The sequence below is a fragment of the Rhinolophus ferrumequinum genome, chromosome 11 (genome assembly GCF_004115265.2).
Source record: "Rhinolophus ferrumequinum isolate MPI-CBG mRhiFer1 chromosome 11, mRhiFer1_v1.p, whole genome shotgun sequence".
NCBI lineage: Eukaryota > Metazoa > Chordata > Mammalia > Chiroptera > Rhinolophidae > Rhinolophus > Rhinolophus ferrumequinum.
Window position 1 is genome coordinate 48,481,840 of NC_046294.1, and position 13,046 is coordinate 48,494,885.

General features: G+C 46.3%; 1 protein-coding gene and 1 pseudogene across 2 annotated transcripts in view; both read left to right on the forward strand.

The window, feature by feature from the left end:
• The first annotated feature begins 927 nt into the window (after positions 1-927).
• LOC117029740 (ferritin heavy chain-like) lies at positions 928-4,670 on the forward strand (annotated as a pseudogene).
• A 3,415-nt stretch (positions 4,671-8,085) lies between these two features.
• The window catches only part of P2RY2 (purinergic receptor P2Y2), a 36,332-nt gene continuing 31,371 nt past the window's right edge, over positions 8,086-13,046 (forward strand). Inside the window, exon 1 of one of the 2 annotated variants that reach the window (XM_033120564.1) lies at positions 8,086-8,105. The gene's annotated coding sequence lies outside the window, so the exon portion shown is untranslated. Of the gene's footprint in view, positions 8,106-8,842; positions 9,169-13,046 lie in introns of those variants that run through there. The other variant, XM_033120562.1, reaches the window with a different exon arrangement.

Consider the following 13,046-nt stretch of genomic DNA (forward strand, 5'->3'; position numbering starts at 1 on the left):
CTCTCAGAGGCTGCACTGTGGGAGGGCTGTGCATCATGTAGGCGGCTCCACACAAAGTGAGATGTGATAGGGGCGATTTCCTTCAACAAAGGCTTATTCAGCACCTACTCAGCGCCAGGTTCTGTTCTGGGATCTCAAGACAGTGAACAGGATTTATGTTTTAACTAGAGACTGACCATAAACAAATACATAATATGTCGAGCAGGGAAAAGTGAGATGAAGAAACACAGAACAGGGTAGGGGTCGGCAATTTCAATAGGGAGCATGGATGGAATGGCTGTTTGATAGAGAAAACACTGTTCGTGTGCCTCACTGACTAGGTGATTTTGGCCAAGTCCCTGCCCCCACTTCCCGCCTCAGTTTCCCACTGGGAGTTGAGCTGAGTCATCTCTGAGAGACCTACCTGGCCTGGCTATTAGAAGGGCCTGAGGGGAATGGCCAAGCAATGCACCACCTGGAAGACCAGCTTCTCCCATGAGGTCCAGCCCCATTCACCTGCTCCTGCCTATGAAACCCCCACCTCCCACCCCGCCAACTCAGCTCCTTCTGACAGGGAACCCAGCAGGAGCTGAGGAGCCAGGGCCTGGGCAAGGCTCTAGATATAGCCTGGCAGGTGGAAGTGACTCACCTGGGGGTGTCAGGATCCCAGAAACTGCCTGGGGTGGGGGTGTGTCAGAGCAGAAACGTGGAGACTCAGTACTGCCTTGCCTTACCTGGGAGGGCTCTGACCTTCCCTAAGCAACACACCCCCTCCCCAGGGTCATGCTCTCTAGGAGGCCCAAGTTGCAGCCAAGGAATTAAGAGGGACCCAAGAGCTTGCTAGTGCCTGTCCCCTCTGGGCCTCTCTCGTCGTCCACATATGAGGGAGCAATGGGGCTAAATAATCCTCAATGTTCCTTCCAGTTCTGAACTCCTGAGTGGCTGAGTATGTTGCATGAGACCCAGGACGTCTCTGATGGTTCCTGGGAGGCTCAAGCAGAGGTGAGTGGCAGGTTCTGAAATGGGAGGTGGGTGGGCAAGGGGTTACCAGGGTTAGCAAATACACATTTGAATTTCAGATAAGCAACGAACAATTTTTTACAATAAGCATGTCCCAGATATTACTGTGGGGACAGAGTCCCAGAGAGCGGTTTCCAGGCTCTCAGCCTCCCGTGGAAAGGTGCTGGCTCGGTTATTAGATGGCCATCAGCTGTAATCAGATGGGTATCCGCTGTGGCTGGGTGAGCCATTAGTCACTAAATAACGGCCGTGGCTACACTAGGGGGTTGGTTGATTGGCAGAGATGCCGACGGTGGATTGCAGCTAGCAAGCACGGTTAGCAAGCAGATTGTGGTTTGAGGATCACGTTGATCCTATTCCTGTGTCCTGCCCAGCTGCCAGCGAGACTGGAGTGCAGGAATACCCCTCATTGGGGTACTGGCGGATGTGTGCTTCCTGTGTCTCCAACCCAGCCACCATCGAGAATATAGTGGTATGACTCCCCTATCCATGGCTCCGTTGTTCCTTTTTGGCCTCACCATGTCCCGCGTTCTTGTGTGGGGAGCGGGACCAGAGACCCCGCGTGACACCCTGTGTGACGGCACTGGACACACAGCAGTGATCAGGACAGACACAGCCCCCCACCTCCATGGCGCTCACAGGCTAGTGGGGAGACAGACATACAAACAATCACAAAACAGGGAGCTAATTGCCCTTTCACAGGGACTGAGGAGTCCGTATGAGTGGAGGCTTCACACAGGTGGGGCCCGTGTTCTGTTTTATTCAGGTCCTACCGCACAGCAAGCTTCAATCAATATTGGTGGAACAAATGAAAGTGCTGAGGGGGACAAAAAAGGGAGGGCTTCGCAGGAGACCCTCTGCATTGGAGTTGGAAGAAGGACCTTCCAGATGGAGGGAAGTGCACAGAGGAAGCCCTGTCTTGTGCAGTGAGCAGTGGGGAGAGAGGTGTGGCTGGCATGGAGGAGGATCAGTGCAGACCAGGCTGAGAGGTCACCACACAAAGGGCCAGAACTGGGCAGCTCTCAGGTGCTGTGGATCCATGATCCGAGGAGGCTTCGTATCAGGAGGCTTCGTTCCAGTTCTCAGAGAGTGGCCTGTCCTGTGAGAGTCTACATTTCTAGAGGACAGGGGATGGGTCTTCCTCGTCTCTCATGCCCTCTAGGACTGGGCTGAGAACCCAACACAGGAGATGGATTGATTGAGAGCTGAGGGATGGATGCAGCTGCTTGAGGCTGGCTGAGAGAGCAAGTTACACTGCACTATTCTCTCCCCTGGGCATCAGATGTTGCCGGGGCAATTTTAGTAGATGAGCACAGTCACTCAGCAATATTAGGAAAGATGAGTGACTTTTTGCCCTACATGGAAGCCCTTGTGGCATTTAGCATGTTTGTCCAGGCCCCTTCACAGCCATGATCTGGGATAATGCAGTGACAGTGACAGGTGATGTCTTCCGACCTGTCACCGAGCCCCTACTGAATGAGCCAGGCTTCCTACAGACATCTCCAGTGCCAGATTTAAAAAGAAGAAACAGACTCAGGGAGTTTGGGTGCTAAGGCTTTAGGCTAAGCCAGGATTTTAACTCAGCTTTGCCCAATGTTGAAGCTCCAGCTCCTGTTACACTTAGCTGCCCTTGTTTTTTTTTTTTAAGTAATCTCTGAGATGTTTGCTTATTTTTGGCACTCAGAAAGTCACTCCAGCTTTATGCCATTTTGATCTTTGCTAGTTATATTGCAGATGCTGTCAAAGCTGTCTTGTCTGTGAACTTCTGCAGTGGCCTTTGCCCAGAAGCAGTACACTATGGAAGGAGAGAAGGAAGCAGGATGGCAGGGATGGGGATGGCTCATCCTGAGGTTTATTGGCACTCTCCCTGGGTGCCCCACCCTTCCTCCAGCCTGCAACCCTGCCCTGCCCTGAGTCATTCCGCTCCCCAGCACTCTTGGGACAGCTAGACGAGTGCATACAGCAGTGTTCCTGCTCTGCAACCCAGCTTCACACCGTCCTCCCACGCCTCACCCTGGAAGTACTTCATTCCCTCGGGGTATTCAATGACCACAATCTGGCCCTACTGCCAGGCAAGTTTCTTCCTGGGTGTGGGGTGTGCCATGTCTTCCATGCTAGACTGTGAAGGCCTTGAAGACAGTGTGAACTCCCAAAAGGAATATATCTGCCAAGAACGATTCCTTGTAGTTAACTGTACCCAAATTCATAACCAGAGTCTAGCAGCCATTGCTGACAGAGGCTTCTCAGGCACTCTGCATTTCAGGGAAAAGACACAGACTGAACTTTCAACCTCCCGCACTGAGCTTCTTCTAAGACCCCTTATAAGGGAGTTTCTGGTATCATATTTTGAACAATGGACTAAGACCTGCCTGGTCCAATCAGAACTGCGCAGCTATATCCTCATTTGCATCTATATTAACTAGTCAGAGCTGCTCCATAACAACCAGTCAGAACACACAGTTTTCACCAATCATGACTGTGCAATTTGGACCAATCAGTTGTGCAAATTTTGATTCTTCATTTGTATAAAATGGATTGATCAGGAACCAAGGTGGGAAGTTTCTCTATAAAAGGTAGCCTCCCCTTTATCTTAATGGAGCACACTTTTGTTTTTACCAGAGGCTGCGTTTCCCAATTTGCAAACTGTTTACCTGAATAAAGTTTCTCCTTTTTCCACACATCAGATTGGGAATTTCTGTTGACAACAAGGACCTTGCATTCTGTCATTTGTGTGCTTGATAAGCACTTAATCTTTGCAGAGAGTTCCTGCAGTTTCCTGCTTCAACAGCGCTTGGATGGAGCCCGGTGCTCGACCCCCACCCCTGCCAGCTGCTCGGAGCCAGCTCTCCACCATTTTCTCACAGTGCCCTCGAACTGTCCCAAGGTCCCGCTGCAGTTGCATCTCCTTAGCCACCCACCATGATAACCACATCTTCCTTGCAGGGCGTAGAACTACCCTAGGACTCAGAGGCCATCAATCTAGAGCTCTATACCTCCTACATCTAACTATCCATGTCTTACTTCTTTGACCTTGATGATGTGGCTTTAAAGAACTTTGTCAAATATTTTCTTCATTAATCTCATGAAGAGAGGGAACATGCTGAGAAACAGGTTAAGCTGCAGAACTGACGAGGTGGCCAAGTCTTCCTTCAGGATATCAAGAAACCTGACCATCATGACTGGGGAATGGTTTGAATGCAATGGAGTGTGTGGTACATTTGGAAAAAAGTGTGAATCGGTCACTACTGGAGTTGCACTAACTGGCCACTGACAAAAATGACCCTCCTTTGTGTGACTTCCTTAAGATTCATTACCTGAACAAGCAGGTGAAATTCATCAAAGGAGTGGATTACCTTGTAAGCAACTTGCACAAGATGGGGATTCCCAAATCTGCCGTGGCAGATTATCTCTTTTACAAGCAAACCCTGGAAGACAGTGATGACAGCTAAGCCTTATGCTGGCTTCCCATAGCCACTGTGGTGACTTACTTCCCTGGTCACCAAGGTAGTGCATATATGTCGGGGTTACCTTTACCTTTTCTGTAAGTTGTGCAAAAGCATTTAGTTATGCTCATTCACTTATACTATTCCTTCAGATAAAATAATTTGGTACCCCTCTCCAATAAGCACCTGCTGTGTGCCAGGCCAGTGCTGGGTGCCAGGGTACAACTGGGGTTGATGGATCCTGAGATCTCCAGGTACACTCTGGCTTCCCCCTGCGTGTACCGCCCGGGCCTCCTCACGATCCTTCAACAAAAAGGCTAATGTCTAGTGCACCATGTACACTCCAGAAGCTCATGCCACATCAACCCACGTCTTGGACCTCCTGGACCTCCCTGGCCTCTCCACTGGCTCCAGGATTCAGCCAGTCTTTTCTCTCTATTCAGTCTTCTCTATCCTAACGGACTTATGGCCTTGGTGGCAGGTGCCACTTCCCTGGAGTCTGTGGACTTCTCATCAGCTTCATCCAAGAACCTCGACAAGAGCCTGAGACCTTATACCAGGTACTACGCTAAGCACATGACAGGAATTATCTCATTCTCCAACAATCCTATAAAATAGACATTATTATTATCCTTATTTTACAGTTGTGGAAACTGAGGGTCATTAGTTTTAAGTAAATTAAAAAGTGGTGAAATTCAGGATTTGAATCTAGGGTTGTCTATTCCAAACCATTCCTCTTAACCTCTACACTGTCCTGCCCTGCGTTTGTATCTGAGAAAGGCCTCAGTCAAAGGCATCCAGGATTTCTTCATGTACCAAAGGGAGGAATGTTTGCTCAGTAGAGAAGGAAATGACCTCTTGTTAGTGGCAGGAGCATCTGTGGATATGATGTTGGATTAAGGTGTCCTACTGTTGACTTAGAACATAAACATCAGGTCCGAAACTCCACCCGGTCGGCAGACAGGTGTCTCATCTAAAGTGCTTCCTGGTATAAGTCCCCTGGGGAAGATGTGTTGTCCAGGGCCTGAAAAGCGGAACGGCTGTGCGGTCCTAGGCTACGGAAGAGAGACCCCTACGCTCTTAGTCTGGATTTTTAAAGGTATTTATATCTACAGGTGTGCTCCCAAGTCAGGAAGTGGCAGGTCAGGAACTTGGAAAACAGGGTCTCAATCAGGCAAGGCCTTATTTTTCTACCTGGGATCAATTAGCACCCGGAGAACAAGTGTCACCTGACACTGCAAAATGTTTAATAGGTCACGCTCCACTCTGTTCATTTCCCTATTGTTGTCTCTGTCTGAACGGCCTTGTGGAAGCCCTTGTGAGGATTTTAAAAGGATGCATTTTTTTAGATAACATTTTAAAATAAACTTTAAAAATAAACAAACTGTAAAATAATAGTTCTATATTTATAGAAAAGTTGCAAAGGTAGTACATAGGATTCTTGTACACCCTCACCCAGTTTCCTCTGTTGTAACATCTTGTATTTGTCACAACTAAAGAACCAATATTGATACATTATTATTAACTAACTGCAGTCCATACTTTATTTGGATTTCCTTAGCTTTTGCCTAATGTCCTTTTTATGTCCCAGGGTACTGTATCACATTAATCATCATGCCTCCCTACCCTCTTTCTGCTCTGGGACAATTGCTCAGACTTTTCTGTTTTTGATAACCTTGACAGTTTTGATAACCTTGACAGCTTTTTGTAGACTAGCTCTCAATGTGGGTTTTTCTGATGCTTTTCTCATGATTAGATGGAATTTAGAAGTTCTTGGGAGTATGACCACACAACTAACATGCCATTCTCATCACATCAGATCAAGGGTACCTACTATTCACTACTGTGAGGGTTAACCTTGATCACATCGCTAAGGTTATGTTTGTCTGGTTTCTCCACTGCAAAGTGAGTAAGAGGATGCATTCTGTGTCGTACCAAGCCAGACCACTAAGATGGGAGGGACAGCACCCCTGGAAGTCTGCACGGTGGTGACAATAGTAACCAGTAGGAGGACCAGCAGCGTGGAAGGTGGATCTCAGGGGGCAGCTGACTTTCAACTTTAATGGTTTGGGGCTCTCCCAGCTTTAGCAGCCAGCAGGTCTCATTCATCTCAGTGTCCCCAATACCCACACAAGGCTGTCTGCTGAATGCATTGGACTTTTTTTTTCTTTTGAAGATGCATTTTTTACATTGAGGTGAAATTCACTTAACAAAATCAATCATCTTAAAATGCACAATACATTCAGTGGCATTTATACATTCACAGTGTTGTACAACCACACCTTCCACCTAATTGCAAAATGTTTCATCACCCCAAAAGAAAACCCCATATCCATTAAGTAGCCACTCCCTATTCCCCTCTCCCCTCAGCCCCTCCCTGCACCTAAACTAGAATCATATAATATGCAACCTTTTGTGTCTGGCTTCCTTTACATAGAATAAAGTTTTCAGGTTCATCTGCGTTGTAGCATGTGTAAGAACTTCATTCCTCTTTATGGTTGAATAATAGTCCATTGTACATATATACCACACTTTGTTTAGCCATTTGTACATTGATGGACCTCTGGGTAGTTTCCACCTTTTGGCTATTGTGAATAGTGCTGCTATGAATATTTATGTATAAATATTTATTTTAGTACCCATTTTTTCAATTCTTTTTTGTGTATACCTATGCATGACTGGATGGTTTAAAAATGTGGTATTTCTTCACAGGTTTTAGAAAGCTGATCAAACATTTGCTGGGGCTCTGATTAAAGGGATTTCTGTCTTGGGCCCAGCTCAGGTTATCATTTTATCAATAGATTGGATAAAGACATGACCCACGTGTATCAAATTCACCCATGACAAGAAGCCAAGAGGGAGAGCTAAAAGTCATAATGCAAATATATAAAGAGGGTAAAGTATCAAGTGTTGTGTTAGGTTTCTTTAAGTGATTGTCCAAGCATAGCATGTAGAAGAACTGGTTTACCAACAATTATGCAAAAAGAAGCTCAGAGTTTGAGCTGACCACAAGCTCTACATGAGCCAAGGCAATGGCTACCAAATGAGCAAATGTAAATGTAGGCTGCATTAACAGAAGCATAACATCCGGAACGAAGAAGGTGATTGACCTATTCTGTACCACATGCTGACAGACCCACTTGGAGCTCTGACGTTCCTCTGACATGCTGTGGTATACTCTGGGTCAGGAGAAAGTGACCAGACTACGGAGACCTAGAAACCAGGTCACGTGACAAGTGGGCAGAGGACTCAAGTGTAGGCAGGATGGCTGAAGCAGGGTCTTTGCTGCTCAGGGTTGGCAGGACTGGTCCCTGGGGAAGAGGGCTTTTTTCCTATCAGGGTGTGATTTCCCTTCCTTGTAGGGCTGGGCATATGGAATGAGCAGGGAAAAGATTCAGAAGGACATCAGGTGAGCCCAGGTGACTCTGAGCTTCAGTTTTCACCTGGGATTCAGGTGACTTTCCTCGGGTTTTTCAATATTGAGAAACAGAGCTAGTCTGAGGGGAACAAAGGTGCCGAGAGAATGAATCTAGCAGTGCTGCTTTTGTCTCCTCCTCCTTCTCCTCCCCGTTCTTCACTTCCTCTCTTATTCCTCTCCTCCTCCTCCCTCCCTCTCTTCCTGCAGACTGGCACCCAGCACCACTCTATCCTGGGAAGAGGCAGGTAAATTGTACTGGTTAAGGATTTTTGTTAGAATAATGGGCTTAAATCAACAGGGACTTAACTGGCTAAGTTGTAAAAATCCAGAAAAATGCTTGTGCCATTATGGTGAATGAAAAAAAGAGTATACAACTATATATACATTATGACCAGGTCAAAATGTATAGAAAACTCGAATATTGTAAAACACACCAAAATCTTAACATCAGTTATCTGTGTGGATTAGGAATTTTTTATTTTGTGTTTTATGTGTTTCTGTATTTTTCAGAGATTTTGTAATGAAGAGGCATTATTTCTGTAGTCAGGAAAAATAAAAAAACAATTTTGCTGTGAATGAATTTAACTGGGCTAGATGCAGGGTGTAATGGAAGTAGTGCCTGCAGTTTTCGCCTGGCCACTTCCTGCCCAGCCGTGGGCTGGCTGTGTGGCACCCCCACCTCTTGTCCCCACTCTCAGTGGTTCTTCTGATCACCTGGACCTCCCCACACAGGGCCTTATTCCCAGCAGTCACGTGGAAAACTTTAGCAAACACATGATGTTTTGCTTGAAGAGCCATACAGATGAGTGACCCGCGAGTACGAAGGAGAGCTGTAGCTCACTCTCAGGTAGAAAAAGACCCGAGGGGTGGGGAGACCACAAAATAGGCCCAGCCGATGGTAGTAGGCAGTTGTCAGGATGGAGCAGGTCTCTCTTCTCCCGATGTCACTGCAGTCGGCTCTCAGCCTGGATGGAATCGCACTGGCAAGAAACATGGGTTGCCAGTGTGGGGCTCCTGAGGAGCGAGGGGCAGTGTGTGTAGCTCACGTAGTCTCTAGACATCACCCTGTGAGAATCTGGATTCACCGAGCACCTCCCTAGTGCCACCCTGGGCTCACTCGTTAGACACATTCATTCAATCCACACATCAAGCCCACCACCTCGACATCGTTACCCCATGTTGCCTACAAGAAAATTGAAGCTCAGGAAGATTAAGGAACAGGTCACCTGCGTGGCACACAGCAGACGTGCTGTTAACCACTACTGCACGCCGCCTCAAAATAGTCTCCAGCACGTCATTTTCTGCTCGGTAAGACGACTTATATCTTGCCCTTCTTGACTTGGATGCGGCCCCTCTGATAGTTTGGTTATTGCATGTGATGACATTTTAACTGTGGCTGTGGAGAAAAGCCCTCCTTCTCACTTCCTCATCTCTCAGGGATGGCAAAGTGCTGGATGTGACAGTTGCAGCTCTGGCTCTGATGGGTTGTTCTGGGCCCTGGGGATAGGGGGCATCTCTGTGGCCTTGAAGATGAGAAGAGACCCTCAAGGAACTCACATAAGGCAGGTCTCAGGTCCCAGGATGCGGTGAGTTCCTGTCGCTGAGGGCATTGTGATCAGAGCCCGGATAGGACAGTTGCGACTCCTCAGAAGGGCCGTTGGAACACACGACCACAGAGGGCCTTTCTATCCTTCAGAGTCTAAGATTCTACAATTCCAAGACTCTCAGATATCGATAGAAGGTAGTGGCGGGGCAGTGTATTGGTGCCTTCTCTCACATGGTCAGAAGCTTTCAGAGCCTCAGCTCGTGAACTCAGGGTTGTAACCACGGGCATCCTTGCCATCTGCCAAGAATGGGCCTTGTGTTTGTGTGGCTCTTGGTCGGCCTTCTCTTAAGGATGAGAGAGACTAGCCCTTGGGGCTCAAGGCACAGCTCTCTCTGAACCAATTCTAGAAACATTTTGTATTATGTGTTAGGGGGATGGGTTGCCTGGGCTGGGTGCTGGGGACACAGAGGGGGTACCACCAGTCCCAGACCTGTCATGGAGGCAGACAGACCCAGAGCTGGGGGCTCGATGCTAAGGAAGAGGAACACATCAGGGGATACAGGAGCCAGAGGAAGGACCCCTAACTCTGGGGACATGTACCCAGGGACTTTGAAGAGCTGGTTCTTTATCCAGTTTCACCTTCAACAACCTGTGGGGCCCATGCTGATGGCCTCAGAATAGCCAAGGGTATTCTGAGCCTGCCCACTGCCCAGGCCCTAAGTGCACTGAGTCATGGCAGCCCAGTTCTGATTGCTGGACATCTGGGGAGAGTAACAGCTGCCTCATGTGGCCCATTCGGTAACTGAGAAGAGGTTAGCGGTTTGTGGGCATTGAGTAACTGCTGGGCTTCCTGAAATTTCAAGTTCCTTTTTGGACCACTCCCCGTCTTCCTCTTTCAGGGTCAGGCTGGGGGCTGGAGAGTATCCACAAGCCCACATTCATTTATTTATTTATTCAGCAGTCACTTGCACACTGCCTTCCCTGTTCCTGCCTGTCCTGAGCTTGGGGTCTCGGAGAGACATCCGTAGGGTTCTGCCCTCCTGGGTTCCCTGACTCAGATAATGGTATCCCTATCTACTCCTGCCACCAAGGCAGAAATCTGGGCATCAGCCTAGACTCCTGGCTCATACCCCCTTATGTCCTACCTTCCATTTTCTTGTAGCACCTGTACTTTCCCTGTTGTATCATTTATCCTCTTTTATCGTAAAAGCTCCAATTGTCCATCTTCCCCTTCTAGACTCAATGAAGGGAGGGACTATGTATATCTTGTTTTCTACTGTATTCCTGGCACCTGGCACATTGCCTGCCACTTAGTAGATGCTCATTAAACATAGTTACATGAATTAGTCCTTTTAATTCCATTTCCTTAATATTCCTTGGAGCCATACCCTCCTCCCGACCCCCAGCCACAGCCTTTGTTCAGATCTCCTCCTTCACCAAAACTATCAATCAGCCTCCTCATTGAGCTGCCTGCCTTATCTCCCCCATTCAATTTATTTTCCATACTACAGCCAGAACAAGGCCACATTTCTGGGATGAAAAACAAAAATGATTGCAGATATGACTGATCAGCCCATTGGGAAAATGATCAGGAAGATACACAAAAATTCAAAACCTGGCAGTGATACAATATAAACTAAAGATAAGAGAAGGTCACAAGGCAAAGTGCAAGGGGAAAATTGCACTAACTAGATGGTAGATGGGAGCAGATTGAGAAACACATTCTTGGATGACACACCACCTGTTCCTCCCTCTGAAACAGAACAGCATGTGTCATACTGTCATTAGCTGTCCATGTGCCCCCTCCCTTTTACTGCAAGCTCCTTAAAGACGAAGACCATATCTAATGTATTATACCTTGGTGTCTCTGGCACCTAGCACAGGAATTGGCATGTAGTAGGCACTTAATAAATATTTGTTGAATGAATCAGAGGATTAAATGAATTAATGAATGAAACCAGTGGTTCCAAAATAGATAAAACACAAATCCTCACTGCCTACTCCTCTCAAGAACCCGGGGGCAGCACTGACTGGAAGGACCTTTGGCCGTACCACAACAACCCAGGATTAGCTTCCAAACCAGCCAGAGTGGATGAGATCACAGATTATAGGGCCAGGAAGCTTAGATAGAGTCCTGGCTCCACGAATTATTAGCTGTGTGAGATTGGGCAAGTAATCTAAGCTCTCTGTGCCTCACCATTGTCATCCGTAAAACAGAAATAGTAATAGTACCAATCTTGGAGGGTAGTTATGAGAACTAAACTTATATGTGTGTGTGTAAATTTACTGCATATATTTAACGTATATACACACATACACATACATATATAAATTTATATATCTATACTATACTATATATCTACACGTAATGTGTAGTATATGATATAGATAGATGATAAGATACAGAGATATAGTGCTGTTTAAGTGCCAGCTGTTACTGGTAATGATGGTGCTAATTCCCTAATCCATCCCATCAGCTTTTCTTTTTCTGTGTCTACACCATCTGTCTAATGGTGGAATTGAGTCTTCTATGAGTAAGCACTGCATCATAAAGTTGAGAGGGTCAGGAGGTGGTGCCTGGCTTGGCTTTATTTCTGCCTAATCAAGAGTGAACAAAAACAATCAACAGGGTACCTGTGAAAATTGGTCTAAAGATTCAGATGAAGAGCTTGTTATCTCTGAAATGATCTACAAGAAACAGAATAAAACTCTAAAAGTCATTGGTTTGGTATTCTCAAAACAGACATGCACCCCCGCAAGCTTTAGTATAGTGATTATTTGCTACGTGCCTCCCAAGTGGATAACAGATATGAATGGCAATTCTTGGAAAAGGAAATGCAGGTGGCTCTCAAACATGGGGAAAGATGGTTCATCTCACTCGTAAAGGAAATGCAAACCAAAACTACAGCTCGACATGATTGTTCACCTATCAGATTGGCCAAAATCCAAGAGTTTGATATCACAGGGTTGTGAGATCCTTGTGAAATCCATTGCAGGGATTTTAAACCCCCGTGGGGATTTTACTTTGAAGAATTCACCCCTTACCCCTACTTTCAGCAATGTTGTTTAATTAACTGAGATTTCCTCCACTCCAGCTCCAGGGGTGGCCTTGACTGGCTGAAGCCTGCTAAATTTCTCATCATCCAGAGATCATTAAAAATTAATGGGTGACCTTGAGTAAGCTACTTAGCACTCTGAGCTTTGTTTCTTCATCTGTAAAATGCCGACAATAGTAGAGACTCATGGATAGCAGCCAGCTCAGTGTCTAGCACATATTTAATGAATGATGTCTTTTAGTGACTTTGGTAATCGGATACTTATCAATTTAAATATATGTGCTTGACCTAATCTAAAGGCTTATAGAACTACAAACTAGAGCTCTAATCATTACAGAAGGTAAAAACAAGAACAATTTAGAATGCATAGAGAACAAAAAACACAGCAATAAGGAAGCACAAAAATAAAGAAGTAAAACGAGACTACCTCAGGTATTAAATATATATAAATAAATTAAGCTATGTTATTGTCAAATGAACTCAAAAAGAGTCTGAAGGCTTTGGCTAGAAATAAATGATAAACATTTACTCAAGAGTCATAGGATTTGCAAAATGGAAACGCAACTGGGCAATACCCAGAAGTG